Here is a 16,336-nt window from a genome sequence, read left to right as displayed (position 1 = left end):
CTGAACAAGAAGTCCCTTTTCCTAAAGAATAAAGGAGACAGTAGTGAAGGCGTCTTTTCTTTGTTGACTTTTTGAAAATTACTCAAAATTGACTGTTTTATTGAGATTCCTGAGTCACAAACAATGCCAAAGAACGGTGGGCCATTTTATATATTTCTACAACTACTATAGGTGATTTTTAAAGGAAACATTGATTTAACTCACGATTTAATGAATCAAAAATTTGCTTTTTCTAAAACTGCCTTATCCTTTGTATTCTAACCGCTGCCTCTACACCACCACCACTTACCACCCCCAACACACACACAGACACACACACACGCACACACACACACACACACTCCCTCACCTACACCAGATCAGTTTCCCAGCCATTATTCCTAAAACCATATTAAAATTTCACAACACATGGTCGTAGTTACTAGGTTTTCTTCCCCCTCCCCCTCCACTGAATCGATGTGTCTTGAAATATATATTCTCTCTTAAAATCCAAATTCAGAAAACAATTACGATATCTCTAATTCAAGAACACATATTATAAAATTCAAAGTCGGCTTCTGTTTACTGATAATCATGAAAAAAAAAAAAAAAAACCATACCCCACCCACCGTATCCATAGGGTGAGGAGGTCCAATCTCGCCACTACAGACCTCTGCAAGAAAGGACGGTTATAGTGCCAGGAAAACCGTCGCAACAAGCCCTGGGTGAAGATAAGGAAAACACATTTTACACCACGGGCAGCGCGCAGTCTCCCGGCCCCGGCCCCGGCCCTTGGTAAACAGGAGAAACCTTTGTCTTGCCTCAGCCTCAAACTGGTGGCTCGTCAGAATTGGGGCAACAAGAGTTTGTGCGAAACGGTCTGGCAGAGGTTAAACAAAGCAATGCAGCTCTGGGGGCGGTGGGGAGAGGGCTGAGCCCGGACGGCGTCCGCGATTCCGGACGGCGGGGTCTGGCTCTGGTCCCCGCTGCAGTCGGGACCGAGCCGTGGACCCCGGGACGAGATGCCGAGGCGCGGGAAGGGGAGAAGGCAGGCGAGGTCCCACGTTCTCCTCAAGTTCCCGGGGCGCAGCCCGCCGGCAGGTTCCGCGGCGGGGATCCGAAAAGCGCGCACCCCGCGCGCAGGTTCCTCGGGAGAGTCCGCGCCTCCCACGCGGGGATGCCGCCCCGAAGTCCACCGCCAGCCGCGCCGAGCCCACGCCCCCCGGGCCAGGTGCCCCGGAGTCCCGGAGCGCCGCGGGGGCCCGGCCCGGAGGGGCGCGAGTGGAGGGGAGATGTCCGCCCCTGTCCCCATTGTCTGACTCCTGCCGCGGGCCGAGCGGGCGCTCACCTGAGGTCGCCGCCTGGCGCTCCGGCTGGTAGAGCCGCTGGCAGACGACCGGCGGTCCTGGTCGGGCGGCGGACTCGGCGGCACCGCGCGCGACAGCCTCCACAGCAGCAGCCGCCGCGGCAGCAGCACCAGCAGCGCACCCGCCTCTCAGGCGGCCGCGGCCTCCATTGCTCTCCCCACCGCCGCCACCGCGCGGCACTGCGCGCCCGGCCCCGCGCGGCGTGGTCACATGCTCCGCCGGCGCCTCGGGCGCTCGGACCCGCGCCGCCGCCCCGCCCGGCTTCGCCCCGGGACCGCGGAGCCCGAGGCGCCGGCTTCCTAACCGCGCCCTCTGTGAGTGGCGCTCACCGGACGGCTCCTCTCCCGAGGGGTGCCCAGAAACCCGGAGCGAGCCCCGGGGAGGGGCGTGGGGTTGACCAGTGAGTGCCCTCCTGGCTTCTGCAAAGCATGACCCGAGGGAGGGCTGAACGCTATGGGGTCTGAGGTTACAGTGGTGGGCTCACAGCGGGGCGCATCCGGCTTGGGGCAAGAACGTGGACCCTCAGTCACCACCCCAGGGGATGCAAATTCCGCCCGCTACTCGCAGTAGCCACACTAATAGGGGATACCTGGAGCCCAGGGGGAGTTTCGCCCTGCAGAGTCCCTGCCATAAGAAATGGCACTGGAACTCCTGAAAGGAGGAAGTGGGAAAATGCCACCTAGAAACAGGCTGGAAATTGCACTGTTGGGTCGCTGTACATCTGAACGGAGTGACATAGACATTGGGGATTACTCTCCCCAGCCATAATGAAATTAAATACTGATTTTGATGCTTTAAGGAAAATAATTGCTTATCTTCTTTTGTGGGCGAACGAGGAAATCACAAAGTCTTTTCCTTCGTACTTTTTGCTATGACTATGTCAATGCAACTACTGGAAATCAGTTTCTGGTGATCTTTTTAGCTTACTATGTATGCAAGGATGCTAAAAATAATTGAGTATCATTATTAAACAAAGCAAAATGACTAGACAAAAGATGCAAAATACGAAAGATAGCCCTAATAGGTACCCAGTATTGAGCCAAATGAAAAAACAGAACTAGTAATTTCTTTTTTTCTTTTCTTTCTTTCTTTCTTTTTTTTTTTTTTTTTTTTCTTTGAGACGGAGTTTCGCTCTTGTTGCCCAGGCTGGAGTGCAGTGGCTCAATCTCAGCTCACTGCAACCTCTGCCTTCCCAGTTCAAGCGATTCTCCTCCTGCCTCAGCCTCCCGAGTAGCTGGGATTACAGACATCCGCCACCATGCTAATTTTTGTACTTTTGGTAGAGACGGGGTTTCAAACAGACAAAAGAAAAAAAAGAAGTTCTTAGAAGCCAAAAATCAAATTTATGCAGAACATAGAGCTGTGATCTTGTTTTTGATATATATTATAGTGTTGCCAACTACATGAAAACACACTCAGAGGTCCATATAAAAATTCAAATATCCGTAAGTCAAGTGTAGGTCTACTATCTTCCCATTTTGTAGGACAAGGCACCCCAATTCATCATATACACCCCAAAATATTGCCAGAGTTCTGGAGAAATGATGCTCATGTTGGAGCATTCTAACAACTAGACTTAGTGTCTCATGGGCCTCGGAAATCGGAACCCATCGGGCACCAGTTTTGACAGGTGCTGTTTTTTTACCCTCACTTATCAAATAGTTTGTTCATAGCGACTACATCCAGGGCTGTAACAAGATTGTGTGGCACCCTAACCCCAAGTATTAGTCTACTATTCCACTTTTTAAATAGCTAACTGCTTACCAGTTGAAACATTTTTCAGAGGCCATACTACCAAAAAAAAAAAAAAAAAAAAAAAAAAAGTGTAGAACATCTAGAATTTTTTTTAACTCTTAACTATTTAACTGCTAAATGGTTTTAGAAATGTGTTCGGGGTTATAGAAAATATGTGGGAAAGAACCTTCATAGTTAGACTGGTAGTTTCCGTTGTAGGGATACTTGCACTGTAGGAGACATTTGGCAGTGTCTTGGACATATTTTTGTTTGTCTGCACTGGGGATGGCAGTGCTACTGCTGGGCATCTACTGGGTAGAAGCCATAGATGCTGCTAAGAATCCTACAATGCCCAGGATAGCCCCGGCAACCTAGAATTATCCAGCTCCAAATGACAATAGTGCTAAGGTTAAGAAACGCTGAGTTAGACCAAGGACTTCCAAAGCTGCTTCATTCTATAATCCACCATGTCTACGTATCATCCGTTTCCATGACTTTCTGTCCATTGGCATGAGTCCATTGGATAATTCAATTCACTTCAGATATTTCCTCAAATTAGTAAAATGGGGATAACTATTCTATTTCACATACCTTCTAAATTACCATTATTATTTTGTCTAAAAATTAAGCAGCGGAAAAATAAAATAGACAAATACTAGCAGAAGAAAACATAGAGACAACTGCATATCCGTATGCAAAGTAATCAATTTGGACCCCTATCTCACCATATAAAAAAGTTAATTTACCCTAAAGGTAAGAGCTAAAACTATAAAACTCTTAGAAGAAAACAAAGGCATAAATCATGTCCTTAGGTTAGACAATGGTTTCTAAGATATGACATCAAAAATACAAGCAATGAAAGAGAAAAATAAACAATATCAAAATTTAAAACTTGTATGTTGCATATGATATCATCAAGAGAGTGAAAATATGATACGCGGAATTGGAGAATACATTTACAAATCATATATTGTATCTAACAAGGGACTTGTATACAGAATACAGAAAGAACTCGTGACACTCAATAACAAAATGACAAATAACCCAATTTTATGATGGGCAAATGATTTGAATGGATGTTTCTCCAATGAAAATACACAAATGCCGGGCGCGGTGGCTCAAGCCTGTAATCCCAGCACTTTGGGAGGCTGAGGCGGGTGGATCACGAGGTCAAGAGATCAAGACCATCCTGGTCAACATAGTGAAACCCGGTCTCTACTAAAAATACAAAAAATTAGCTGGGCATGGTGGTATGTGCCTGTAATCCCAGCTACTCAGGAGGCTGAGGCAGGAGAATTGCCTGAGCCCAGGAGGCGGAGGTTGCGGTGAGCCGAGATCATGCCATTGCACTCCAGCCTGGGTAACAAGAGCGAAACTCCGTCTCAAAAAAAAAAGAAAAGAAAATACACAAATGACCAATGAGCAAATGAAAAGATGCTTAACATCATTAACCATTGGGGAAATGCAAATCAAAAATCACAGTGAAACACCACTTCACACCTCGGGTGGTCATAATGAAAAAGATAAATAATCACAAGTGTTGGTGAGGATGTGGAGAAATTGGAACCTTCATATATTTTGGTGATAGAATAACCAATAACCCTACTTATTGGTACTTGAGTGTATATCTACTCTTAGATATATACCCAAGAGAAATGAAAACATATCCACACAAAAACATATACATGAGTGTTTATAACAGCATTATTTAGAATGGCCAAAAAGTGGCAACAACTCAAATATCCATCAACTGATGAATGTATTAAACAAAATGTAGATATCCATGCAGCGGAATATTATTTGGCAATAGAAAGGAATGAAGTACTGGCTGATAGATACATGCTACATGTATGAACCTTGCATGCAACATGGATGAACCTTGAAAACGTTGTGCTAAGTGAAAAAAACCAGACTCAAAAGACCATATGTGATATTATTTCATTTGTAGCAAATGTCCAGACAGTCAAATTTATATTGATAGTAGTAGATTATGATTGTGAGGAGGAGGAGTTGGGGGGAAATGGAGAGTGACTATTAATGGGTATGTGGGTATGGGATTCTTTTCTTTTCTTTTTTCTCTTTTGAGACGGGGTCTTGCTCTGTATCCAGGCTGGAGTGCAGTGGTGTGAACTTGGCTCGTTACAACCTCTGCTTCCTGGGCCCAAGTGGTCCTCCCACCTCAGCCTCAAAGTAGCTGGGACTACAGGCACATGCCACCACACCAGCTAATTTTTAAACTTTTTTGTAGAGATGGAGTTTCTCTGTGTTGCCCAGGCTGGTCCTGAAATCCTGGGCTCAAGTGATCCACCCACCTCAGCCTCCCAATGTGCTGGGACTACAGGCGTGAGCCACTATGCCCAGCCAGTGTGAGGTTTCTTTTGATGATGATGAAAATGTTCTAAAATTGCAGTAACGGCTGCAGAATTCTGTAAATATACGAAAAGTCATCAAATCATATAATTTAATTGGGTGAATTTTATGGCATGTAAATTATATCTCAATAAAGTTGTTACAAAATAGAAGACAGAATAAGTTGCAATATTAATGTCTGGTAAAAGAGATTTCATGGTTAAGAGTATAAATGCTAAAAGGTACAATCCAACAAAAAATATATAACAGTCCTGAAATATATGTATCTAACAACAGAGCTTTTCAGTTACTGAGTAAAAAATACACAAATAAAAATAAAATTCTTGCTTTAATTAAAATTCCTTAAATAGTAAAAAAAAAAAAGTTAATAAAATTATTGCTTTACTAAACTACAGATAGTTCCCAACTTAGGATGGTTTAACTTACGTTATTTCAACTTTATGGTGCTCTAAAACCATTCGGTTTTTCACTTTCGGTATAGTAGTCAATAAACTTCATGAGATAGTCAACACTTTATTATAAAATGAGTTTGTGTTAGATGATTTTATCAAACTAACATAACTGTTCTGAGGACGTTTAAGGTAGGCTACACTAAGCTATAATGTTCAGTAGGCTAGAGATAGTAAGTGCATTTTCAACTTAAGGATATTTTCAATTTACAGTGGGTTTAGCAGGACATAATCCCATCATAAGGCAAGGAGCATTCTATATTTAAGGCAAAAACTGAAAAGAAAAAGTAAACAACTCTACTCTCATGGTGAGAGACATTTTAATTTTTCTTGGAAATTAACATATCAAATAGACAAAGATCATTATAGAGAATTCACAAACTTGATACAAACGATATCAAGACTTGCATTTGTAGTCCCAGTTACTCAAGAGACTGAGTGGGGAGGATCCTGTGAGCCCAGAAGTTTGAGGCTGCAGTGAGCTATGATCACATTTCAGCCTGGGCAACCAAGCAAGACCCTGTCTCAAAAAACAAAAAACAAAAAACAAAAAAAGATAAGAAGTACATACCCAACAAACAGAAAATATGTGTTTTACACAGACATTTTTGGAATGATCACAAAAGTTAAGTTTTAAGCCAAAAAACAACGAATTTCAAAAAGCTAAATCCACACAGGCCACATTCTTTAATCAAAATTCAATAAATTAGAAATTCGTAACAAAATCCTATCTACTTAAAAACTTTAAAACTTCCTTTTTTTTTTATTTTTTTATTTTTGAGACGGAGTTTCACTCTTGTTACCCAGGATGGAGTGCAATGGCGCGATCTCGGCTCACCGCAACGTCCGCCTCCTGGGTTCAGGCAATTCTCCTGCCTCAGCCTCCTGAGTAGGTGGGATTACAGGCACGCGCCACCATGCCCAGCTAATTTTTTGTATTTTTAGTAGAGACGGGGTTTCACCATGTTGACCAGGGTGGTCTCGATCTCTTGACCTTGTGATCCACCCGCCTCGGCCTCCCAAAGTGCTGGGATTACAGGCTTGAGCCACCACGCCCGGCCAAAACTTCCTTTTAAATAAATAACCGTTTTGTTAAAAATAGGGTGAACATACTTTCCAGTTCACCTAGGACAGTATCAGTTAACACTTACTGTCCTGACAAAACACGCATACTGTGACGTACTGCAAAGTGATATTTTAGCCAACGAAGAGCTATATATACAACAGTGGTGCCGTAAGATTGTAATACTATATGTTTACGGTGCCTTTTCTGTGTTTGGATATGTTTAGATACACAAATATCATGATAATTGCCTATAGTATTCTGTATAGTAACATGCTGTACAGGTTTGTACCCTAGGAGCAATAGGCTATGCCACGTACCCTAGGTGTGTAGTAGACTACACCACGTACCCTAGGTGTGTAGTAGGCTATACCACCAAGGTTTGTGTACACTCTCTGATGTTCACACGTGATGAAATCTCCTAAAGCAAATTTCTCAGAACAACAAATTTCCTGTGGTTATGTGATGCATAACTGTATTTCGCTTTTCGAAGTGTCTCAATTTGGCTAAGTTACATGGTGACCCCAATAAGGAATAATCCAGAACTGAAGTTGGATGCTACTTAGAAAGTAATGCCAAAAACCAATGACCAAAAAAGTCTGTGGGGGTACAGTCCAAGAGGTTCTCAGAGGAAATTGTGTAGCCTTTAATGCATAAATCGGAAAATAAGGAAAATTTAAAATAAATTGAACACATACTCAAGAATGTGAACAAATGAAAAAGAAGGAAGAAGGCAAAAGGAAGGAAGGAAGGAAAACATAAGTTAATGAAATAAAAAACAAATCAAACAGCAGATTTTACCAACAAAATTAAAAGCTGATTCTTGCCGGGGCGGTGGGGCGGGGCGGGGGGACTACGGCCAGGTGCAGTGGCTCACGCCTGTAATCCCAACAGTTTGGGAGGTTGAGGCAGGAGGATTGCTTGAACCCAGGAGTTTGAGACTAGTTTGGGCAACATACCAAGACCCTGTCTCTACCAATATATATTTTTAAAAAATATAGCCAAGTGTGGTGGCATACACCTGTAGTCTCAGCTACTGGGGAGGTTGAGGTGGGAGGATCACTTGAGCCCCAAAGTGTAAGGCTGCAGGAGCCATAATCATGCCACTGCACTCATCCTGGCAACAGCAAGACCAAAAAAAAAAAAAAAGAAAGAAAGAAAGAAAGAAAGAGGGAAAGGGGAAGGAAGGGAGGGAGGGAGGGAGAAGAAGAAGTGAGGGGGAAGGAAAGGAAGGAAGGAAGAAGAAAGAGAAGGAGGGAAGGGAGGGAGGAAGGAAAAGAGAAAAAGAAAGAAAGAAAGAGAAAAAGAAAGAAAGAAATGAAAGAAAGAGGGAGGAAAAAAGATGGACTGATTTCTGATCTACCAGTCAAGAGATACAAGAAATAAACACTTCACAAGAAAAAGATAACTAAGGTATGGATGACCTTTTAAACATGTAGGTAAAATAGAAAATTTTCCAGAAAAAAATTAATCACCAAGCTGACTTAAGGAGGGGGAGAAAATCTGATTTGTAGAAGAAATTCAAAAGGTGGACAGATAGTTTCCTCTAAAAAAGACACCTCTCCAGGCGATTTTATGAGACAGTCCTCTATAATGCAAAAAATTCCAGAACATGGGAAGAAAGAGGTTTTACCATCTATTCTTGGAAGCTGCGATACTATGACATCAAAGCCAGACCATGCTTCTTGTACACCAACAGGAAACTGTAGGTCAGTCCCACTTCTGAACATAGATTTTCAAAATCTCAATAAAGTACTAGAACATCAAAAGCAGTAGTGTATTAAAAATAGTATTATGGTTCAGGAAATAAATAGTGATGATAGGTGTACAACATTGTGAATATACTCAATGCCACTGAATAGTACACTTAAAAATCGTTAAAATGGTAAGTTTCATGTATATTTTACCAAAACAAAAAATTTAACATTTTTGAAGGAGAAAATTTTCTGCTAATCTCTTGTTGATACATATCTTTTGAGCAAAGGTTCGGACAGTTTTTTGCTAGACTGTCTTTTCCAGGATATTTGTATAGCAAACAGCTTTAGGATAAAGAGATAATGTCATCCACAAGCAGGGAGAAGATTTGTTTGCTGTCTCTTCCCAGGGTAAAGTTGGGGCAGGTTTGGCTGCAACCCTTTGTAGAAAGAAGGCTGAGTTTTCCCAAGGTGCAGTTCTTTAGCCTGTGATGTAAACCCGGTGTATGGGCAGCATCCTTCTCGGTTGACTTTCATTGTCCGTGTGGGATTTGGGGACATGAGGAACGGGTGCAAAACTCATGCTACCTGCTGTGCAGTAGCAAAGAACTTTGTCTCTGATTCAGTAACCTCTTGTCTTCTGCTAGCATTCAGGAACCTGTGGCAGGCTACCTTGATAGTTTGCAAGCAGGATAGAATCTCAGTTCTTTACCATTTGGGCAACAAGGATAGGCTGCTGGCGGAGCACTTGCTACTGAGAAGAGAAAGGATAAGGTCAGGGGATGTGAGAAGATTGTGCAAGGTCTGGTAGTGAGTGCTATCACCCAAGTGTTGGGTGAGGGGGAGGAAATAGGAATCCCCAATTGTCCTACGCATTAATGAATATTTAGAGGCTGAGCAAAAGAGCAAGACCCTCTCTCTCTCTCTCTCTCTCTCTCTCTCTCTCTCTCTCTCTCCTCTCTCTCTCCCCTCTCTCTCTCTCTCCTCTCTCTCTCTCTCTCTCTCTCTCTCTCTCTCTCTTTTTAAAGACAGAGTCTCACTCTGTTGCCCAGGCTGGAGTGCAACGGCACCATCTCAGCTCACTGCAACCTCCACTTCCTGGGTTCAAGCAATTTTTGTGCCTCAGCCTCCTGAGCCACTGGGACCACAGGTGCACGCTGCCCGGCTAATTTTTGTATTTTTAGTAGAGATAGGGTTTCGCCATTTTGGTGAGTCACTGCACCTGGCCTGCTGGTCTCTAACTCTTGACCTCAAGTGATCCGCCCACCACGGCCTCCCAAAGTGCTGGGATTATAGGCATGAGCCACCGTGCCCAGCCAAGACTCCGTCTCTTAAAAAATAAAATAAGCCTGTCTCAGTGCCCCTGGCTGGGGTGTTGTCAAACTTACACCAGCAGAGGTGGCTGGTAAACCCCAGAAATATTCAGAGGGCTACTTGCCTAGTGAATTTTCTTGGGATAATGTAGGCAGATTCATGATGCCTCTGACACTCAGGAAACAGTATTGAGGAGCTTCTCATCTCTGGGCCCCCAACACCAAAAAGGAGGCTCAGCTCCCTACTGGAGTTTTTTGGAGACAGTGTGTCTCACTTGGACATTCTATTTGGTCCTTTATATCAGCTAACCCACAAATCAGCATTTTTTGAGCATAGACCAAACCAATAGCAATGAACCCCTAGATCCCACATTGCAGTCTGGCGACAAATCATATGGTCTGCCTGAGGCAAGAAACTGCAGTGGCTGGCAATCTGACCTGCTGCCCTAGCTGTCATCCCTGTCCACGTGCTATGAAAACAAACTCACGTGGGTGTGGCTGCTCTTGAACCATTTTGCTGTACCTATTGCTATCAATGGCAGCCCGCAAACATGGACTCCACCTTGTCCATGCACAGACACACAAACTGGCACAGCTTTTTTGCAATCTGATGGATACAAATTCATATGCATCTCCTCTCTACTGCGCAGCCTTGGGTTATGCCATGTGTGACTATCAAGGCTGCAGCTACTCAGAGACATAGTCAATGTGTCTTTTTTTTTTTGAGACAGAGTTTCACTCTTGTTACCCAGGCTGGAGTGCAATGGCGCGATCTCGGCTCACCGCAACCTCCGCCTCCTGGGCTCAGGCAATTCTCCTGCCTCAGCTTCCTGAGTAGCTGGGATTACAGGCATGTGCCACCATGCCCAGCTAGTTTTTTTGTATTTTTAGTAGAGACGAGGTTTCACCATGTTGACCAGGATGGTCTCAATCTCTTGACCTTGTGATCCACCCGCCTCGGCCTCCCAAAGTGCTGGGATTACAGGCTTGAGCCACCGCGCCCGGCCTTTTTTTTTTTTTTTTTTTTTTGAGACGGAGTTTTGTTCTTGTCACCCAGGCTGGAGTGTAATGGCGTGATCTTGGCTCACTGCAACCTCTGCTTCCTAGTTCAAGTGATTCTCCTGCCTCAGCCTCTTGAGTAGCTGGGACTATAGGCATGCACCACCATGCCTGACTAATTTTTATATTTTAGGTAGAGATGGGTTTTCACCATGTTGGTCTGGCTGGTCTCAAACCCCTGACCTCAGGTGATCCACCCACTTTGGCATCCCAAAGTGCTGGGATTACAGGCATGAGTTACCGCGCGCAGCCAGTCCATGTGTCTTAACCAACCCATGAGTCACAAAACCCAAACCAGAGTGACTTGTGACTTTTGGGTTATATGTTTGTACATGGGGGAGAAAGAGCCATGACTTTCTCTCGACTGCGGATGAGTGCTGCTTTCTGGCTTATTTATTGTCCACTTGTCAATGGCATACGAGATTCTCAGGTCAGTATAAACTGTATGCATAATAACGGGTAACAGATTGGCTTTAGACTACATCCTGGATGAATAAAATACAATCCTCTGCTCTCGCCATGGTAGGTATTCACAGTTGGCTATGTCTGGGCTCCTGGAAGGCACGAATGAGCCAATACTGCTAGCTGGCCTCTTCTTGCTACTTGGAATCCTGTTGATATTCACCTTAATTAAATGTTGTATGAGACAAATTGAATAGGTTTGGTCCTAGCCTGTTGACTGGATTAAGCAGGTGTTGAAATCTTATTCTTGATGCTGGAAGTGTAGCCTGGTGGGAGGTGACTGGATCATGGGGGCAAAGTTCTAAGAAATGGTTTAACCATTTACCCCTTGGTTCTGTATAGTGAGTGAGTTCTCATGAGAGCTGGCTGTTTAAAAGTGTGTAGCACCGCTCTGGTCTCTCAGTCCTGCTCCTGTCATGGAAGAGGCCTCTGCTTTCCCTTCCACCATGAGTAAAAGCTCCCTCAAGCCTCCCCAGAAGCGGATGCCAGTGCCGTGCTTCCTGTATGGCTGGCAGGAACTGTGGCCAATCAAACCTTTTTATAGATTACCCCGTCTCAGGTATTTCTTTATAGCAGTTTGAGAAGAGACTAATACAATGGTGGTACAATTTACTTAGCTGTTTAGTGTGACTTTGGCTTATTTAAGTGGAGATAGTGAATAGGTAGTGATCTAGTTTGGCTGTGTCCCCACCCAAATCTCATCTCGAATTGTAATCCCCATGTATGGAGGAGGGACCTGGTGGGAGGTGATTGGATCATGGGGGCAGATTTCCCCCATGCTGTTACAATAGTGAGTTCTCACAAGCTGATGGTTTAACAATGTGTGGTACTGCCTGCCTCGTGCTCTCTCTCTCTCTGCTGTCACCATGTGAGATGTGCCTTGCTTCTCCTTTGCCTTCCACCATAATTCTAAGTTTCCTGAGGCCTCCCCAGCCATATGGAGCTGTGAGTCAATTAAATCTGCTTTCTTTATAAACTACCCAGTCTCAGGTAGTTAGTATCCTTACAGCAATGTGAGAAAGAACTAATGCAGATTACTTAGATATATGTGTCTTGAATTCAGAAAAAAAAGGCAGAAGCAAAACAGGTAAATTCTGAAGTTAAAAAGAGAGTAAGTAGAGATGAACTAAGTATCCTAAGACCCTAGGATACTTCTACATTTAAAAGTTGAGAAGATATTTCACAACCATGTGAATAAAACTAACACTACTGTACATTTAAAAATGGGTAAGATGATAATTTTTATGGTATGTTTACCACACACAAAAAAAACTCAAGTGAAACAAAAAGTCAGGAAATGTTGGCGAATACGATAAAAGAAACTGAAAAACCTGTAAGTAGAAAACCCAGGATGTTTGGTATTTTTTTTTTTTTTTGATACAGTTTTGCTCTTTCTTGCCAAGGCTGGAGTGCAGTAGTGCCATCTCAGCTCACTGCAGCCTCTGCCTCCCAAGTTCAAGCAATTCTCCCGTCTCAGTCCCTCAAGTACCTGGGACTACAGGCATGCGCCACCACACCCGGATAATTTTGTATTTTTATTAGAGAAGGGGTTTCACCATCTCAGCCAGGCTAGTCTTGAACTCCTGACCTCAAATGATCCACCTGCCTCAGCCTCCCAAAGTGCTGGGATTACAGGTGTGAACTACTGCACTCAGCATTTTTTTTTTTTTTTTTTTTTTTTTTTTTTTTTTTGAGACAGGGTTTTGCTCTTGTTGCCCAGGCTGGAGTGCAATGGCATGATCTTGACTCACTGCAACCTTTGCCACCCAGGCTTAAGTGATTCTCCTGCCTCAGCCTCCCAAGTGGCTAGGATTATAGGTTCCTGCCACCATGCCCGGCTAATTTTTGTATTCTTATAAACTTATTTGGTTTCACTATGTTGGCCAGGCTGGTCTCGAACTCCTAACCTCAGGTGATCTGCTCACCTTGGCCTCCCAAAGTGGTGGGATTACAGGCCTGAGCCACCACATCTGGCTGCAGAAAATGCGTTTTAAAAAATAGAAAAATCAATGTGTCAAATGCTGCTGAGAAATGGAGTAAATAGAAGACTGATCATGATTCATCAGATTTGACAACATGGGGTTGATGTCTTGATAAGAACTGTTTCATTGGAGTAACGGGAGTTTAAGCAGGATTGGAGTAGTTCAAGAAAGAAAGGTGGGTGTTAAGGGGGAGATGACATGAATTAGATAACTTTTTCTGGGAATTTTTGCTGTAAAGGGTACAAAAATGGAATGGTAGGGCCTGGAAAGGTTTTAAAATGGGAGATTAAAAATGGGAGGCATATATGCAAGTGAGAACAAGCCAACAGAGCAAAAATGACTCAGGAATGTGGGGTCTTTTTAAATCTAATTTGAGACAGGGTCTCTCACTCTGTGTTCAGGCTAGAGTGCAGTGGCACAATCACAGCTCACTGCAGCCTCAACTTCCTGGGCTCAAGTGGTCTTCCCACGTCAGCCTCCCAAATAGCTGGGACTACAGGTGCACACCACCATGTCCAGCTAATTTTTTTAAAGTTTTCTAGATGAGGTCTCCCTATGTTGCCTAGATTGGTCTTGAACTGCTGGGCTCAAGTGTGCCTCCTGCCTCAGCCTTCCAAAGTGCTGGGATTACAGGCGGAGCCACCATACCTGGCAGAAGTCTTTTTAGTAGAAGGGATGGCTACTGATCACGACTAGACACAATGGCTAAAGGGTAGAGATGGTTCATATCCTAATAGGAAGGAAGAAAATTAGTTGGATAGAGAACATGTTGATAGATTTGGAGAGTGAGAAAGTTCTATTGTTTTCATTTTCTCATAGAAAAAAGGAAACAAAGTGAGAGGATAGAATAGAGGAGAAGACTTGCTGGGGAGGTTGAGTGTGAATTGACTAGGGCAGTGTATAAGGACTGCCACACAGTGCTGTGGGCCTTTGCATAAATTTAAAGTAAAAAGAATCAGTAGGTATAGATGCAAGCAGCTGGAGAAACCGGAGATAAACAGGAGTTTTCAGATCAGAAGGACAATAATTTAGGGGATGTGCAAGGACCATGATGCCTATGCCAAAGAAGCAAGTGAGGGTGATTACATTATAGATAAGGGATAGACGATAGAATCAATTGTCTAAAGAACCTAGTGGAGTCAAAGAATTGTTGGGAGAGGCATAGTCAATACAGTACCCTAGAAAGAGGGGTGAGTGGGATGCTAGAAATTGAGACTTTGAGTTGATGACAAGATCTAAAGCAGTGTTCTTCAAAACTATAAGTTAAGTCCCATTAGTTTGTCATGAAACCAGTTTGGTGGATCGGTTTCTTAAATTAACATTATTAGCCCTGCTGAACATTACAGTCTTCTAGAGGACCTTAAAAACAAACAAAACTACCATCCTGTCATTCTCAGCCACATGGAAGGAATTGAAGGACAGTGTTAATTAAATGAGGAACAGAAAATTAAACACTGCATGTTCTCACTCATGTATAAGCTACAAAAAGATCTCACAGAAGGAAAAAGTAGAATAGAGGATACTAGAGGCTGGGAAGGATGGGGGAAGGGAGCGACAGAGAGCGATCTGCTAAAGGATACAAAATGATAGCTAGATAGGAGGAAGTTTCTAGTGTTCTCTACCACCGCAGGATGACTCCAGTTAATATATAGCTTCAAACATCTAGGAGGAGGATTCTGAATGCTCTCAACACAAAATGATAAATGTTTGAGATGACGGATATGCTAATTACAATGATCAGAACACTATACATTGTATGTATTGAAACAGCACTACGTACCTCATGAATATGTACATTCTATGTCAGTTTTTTAAAAGTCTAAAAATATTTAAAAGACCACACTTCAACTGCAGAATTTCTGATGTATTTGGTCTCCTGTAGAGGTTCAGACATCAGTTTTTCATTAAAATTCTCCAGATAACTACAATCTGCAGGTATGGTCCATAACCATTGGCCCAAGAAGATACTGACATAAAAAGACTGATGACAGAATTAATGGTCAATAGTAAACCACTTACTAAAATCTTCTAAGAATTGGGGAGAGAGAGATCCAAGATGGCTGATCACTAGCAGCTCGGGATTGTAGCTCCCACTGAAAACGCAAAGAACGAGAGGACGCCACACCTTCACATGAATTCTTGTTGCTCACGCACCAGGAGATTCCCAGTGGAGGAGCCCCACGGGTCGCCAGCGCGACTCTTGTGACCGGCGAGGCGGTTTTGCCGGCGCCTCGGAGCGTCGGTTCTTGGTGCAGAGTCAGAAAAGCACCATCAATCCTAACGCCGCTGATTTGGTCGGCGCAGTGGGTTGCTCAGATTTCGGCGCTGAGAATCGGTGAGTTGGACGTCCACTCAGAAACCCAATTGCAAAGACGGTAATTATAAAGACCACAGATGGATAAATCTACAGCGAAGAGAAGAAAACAGCCAAAAAAGGCTGAGAATACCCAAGATCAAAACGCCTCTTCCTCAGCAGGGGATCCCAGTTCCTCATCAGCAACGAAACAAGGCTTGATGGAGAACGAGTGTGTTCCAATTACAGAAGCAGGCTTCAAAACGTGGATAATAAGAAACTTCTGTGAATTAAAAGAACTTGTTCTAACACAATCTAAAGAAACTAAGAACTTTGAAAAAAGGTTTGACGAAATGTCAACAAGAATACAAAATTTAGAGAGGAAAATAAGTGAATTGATGGAGCTGAAAAACACAATACGAGAACTACGTGAAGTATGCACAAGTTTTAACAGCCGAATTGATCAAGCAGAAGAAAGGATATCAGAGGTCGAAGACCAACTCAATGAAATAAAACAAGAAGACAAGATTAGAGAAAAAAGGATAAAAAGGAATGAGCAAAGTCTCCAAGA

The 16,336-nt window shown here is 43.4% G+C and overlaps 2 protein-coding genes across 4 annotated transcripts in view; both read right to left on the bottom strand.

The window, feature by feature from the left end:
- The window catches only part of CRACD (capping protein inhibiting regulator of actin dynamics), a 293,849-nt gene extending 292,320 nt beyond the window's left edge, over positions 1-1,529 (bottom strand). For 2 of the 3 annotated variants that reach the window (XM_074396155.1, XM_074396157.1), the window contains exon 1: positions 1,328-1,529. The gene's annotated coding sequence lies outside the window, so the exon portion shown is untranslated. The remainder of the gene's footprint in view (positions 1-1,327) is intronic. The other variant, XM_074396159.1, reaches the window with a different exon arrangement.
- Positions 1-16,336, bottom strand: part of CEP135 (centrosomal protein 135) — a 186,990-nt gene that overhangs the window by 54,292 nt on the left and 116,362 nt on the right. The gene's annotated exons all lie outside the window — the stretch shown is intronic.

This window comes from Saimiri boliviensis, chromosome 3, assembly GCF_048565385.1.
Source record: "Saimiri boliviensis isolate mSaiBol1 chromosome 3, mSaiBol1.pri, whole genome shotgun sequence".
Taxonomy (NCBI): Eukaryota; Metazoa; Chordata; class Mammalia; order Primates; family Cebidae; genus Saimiri; species Saimiri boliviensis.
Note: the sequence above shows the minus strand (reverse complement) of the source record. Positions and strands in the feature narration are given on the sequence as shown.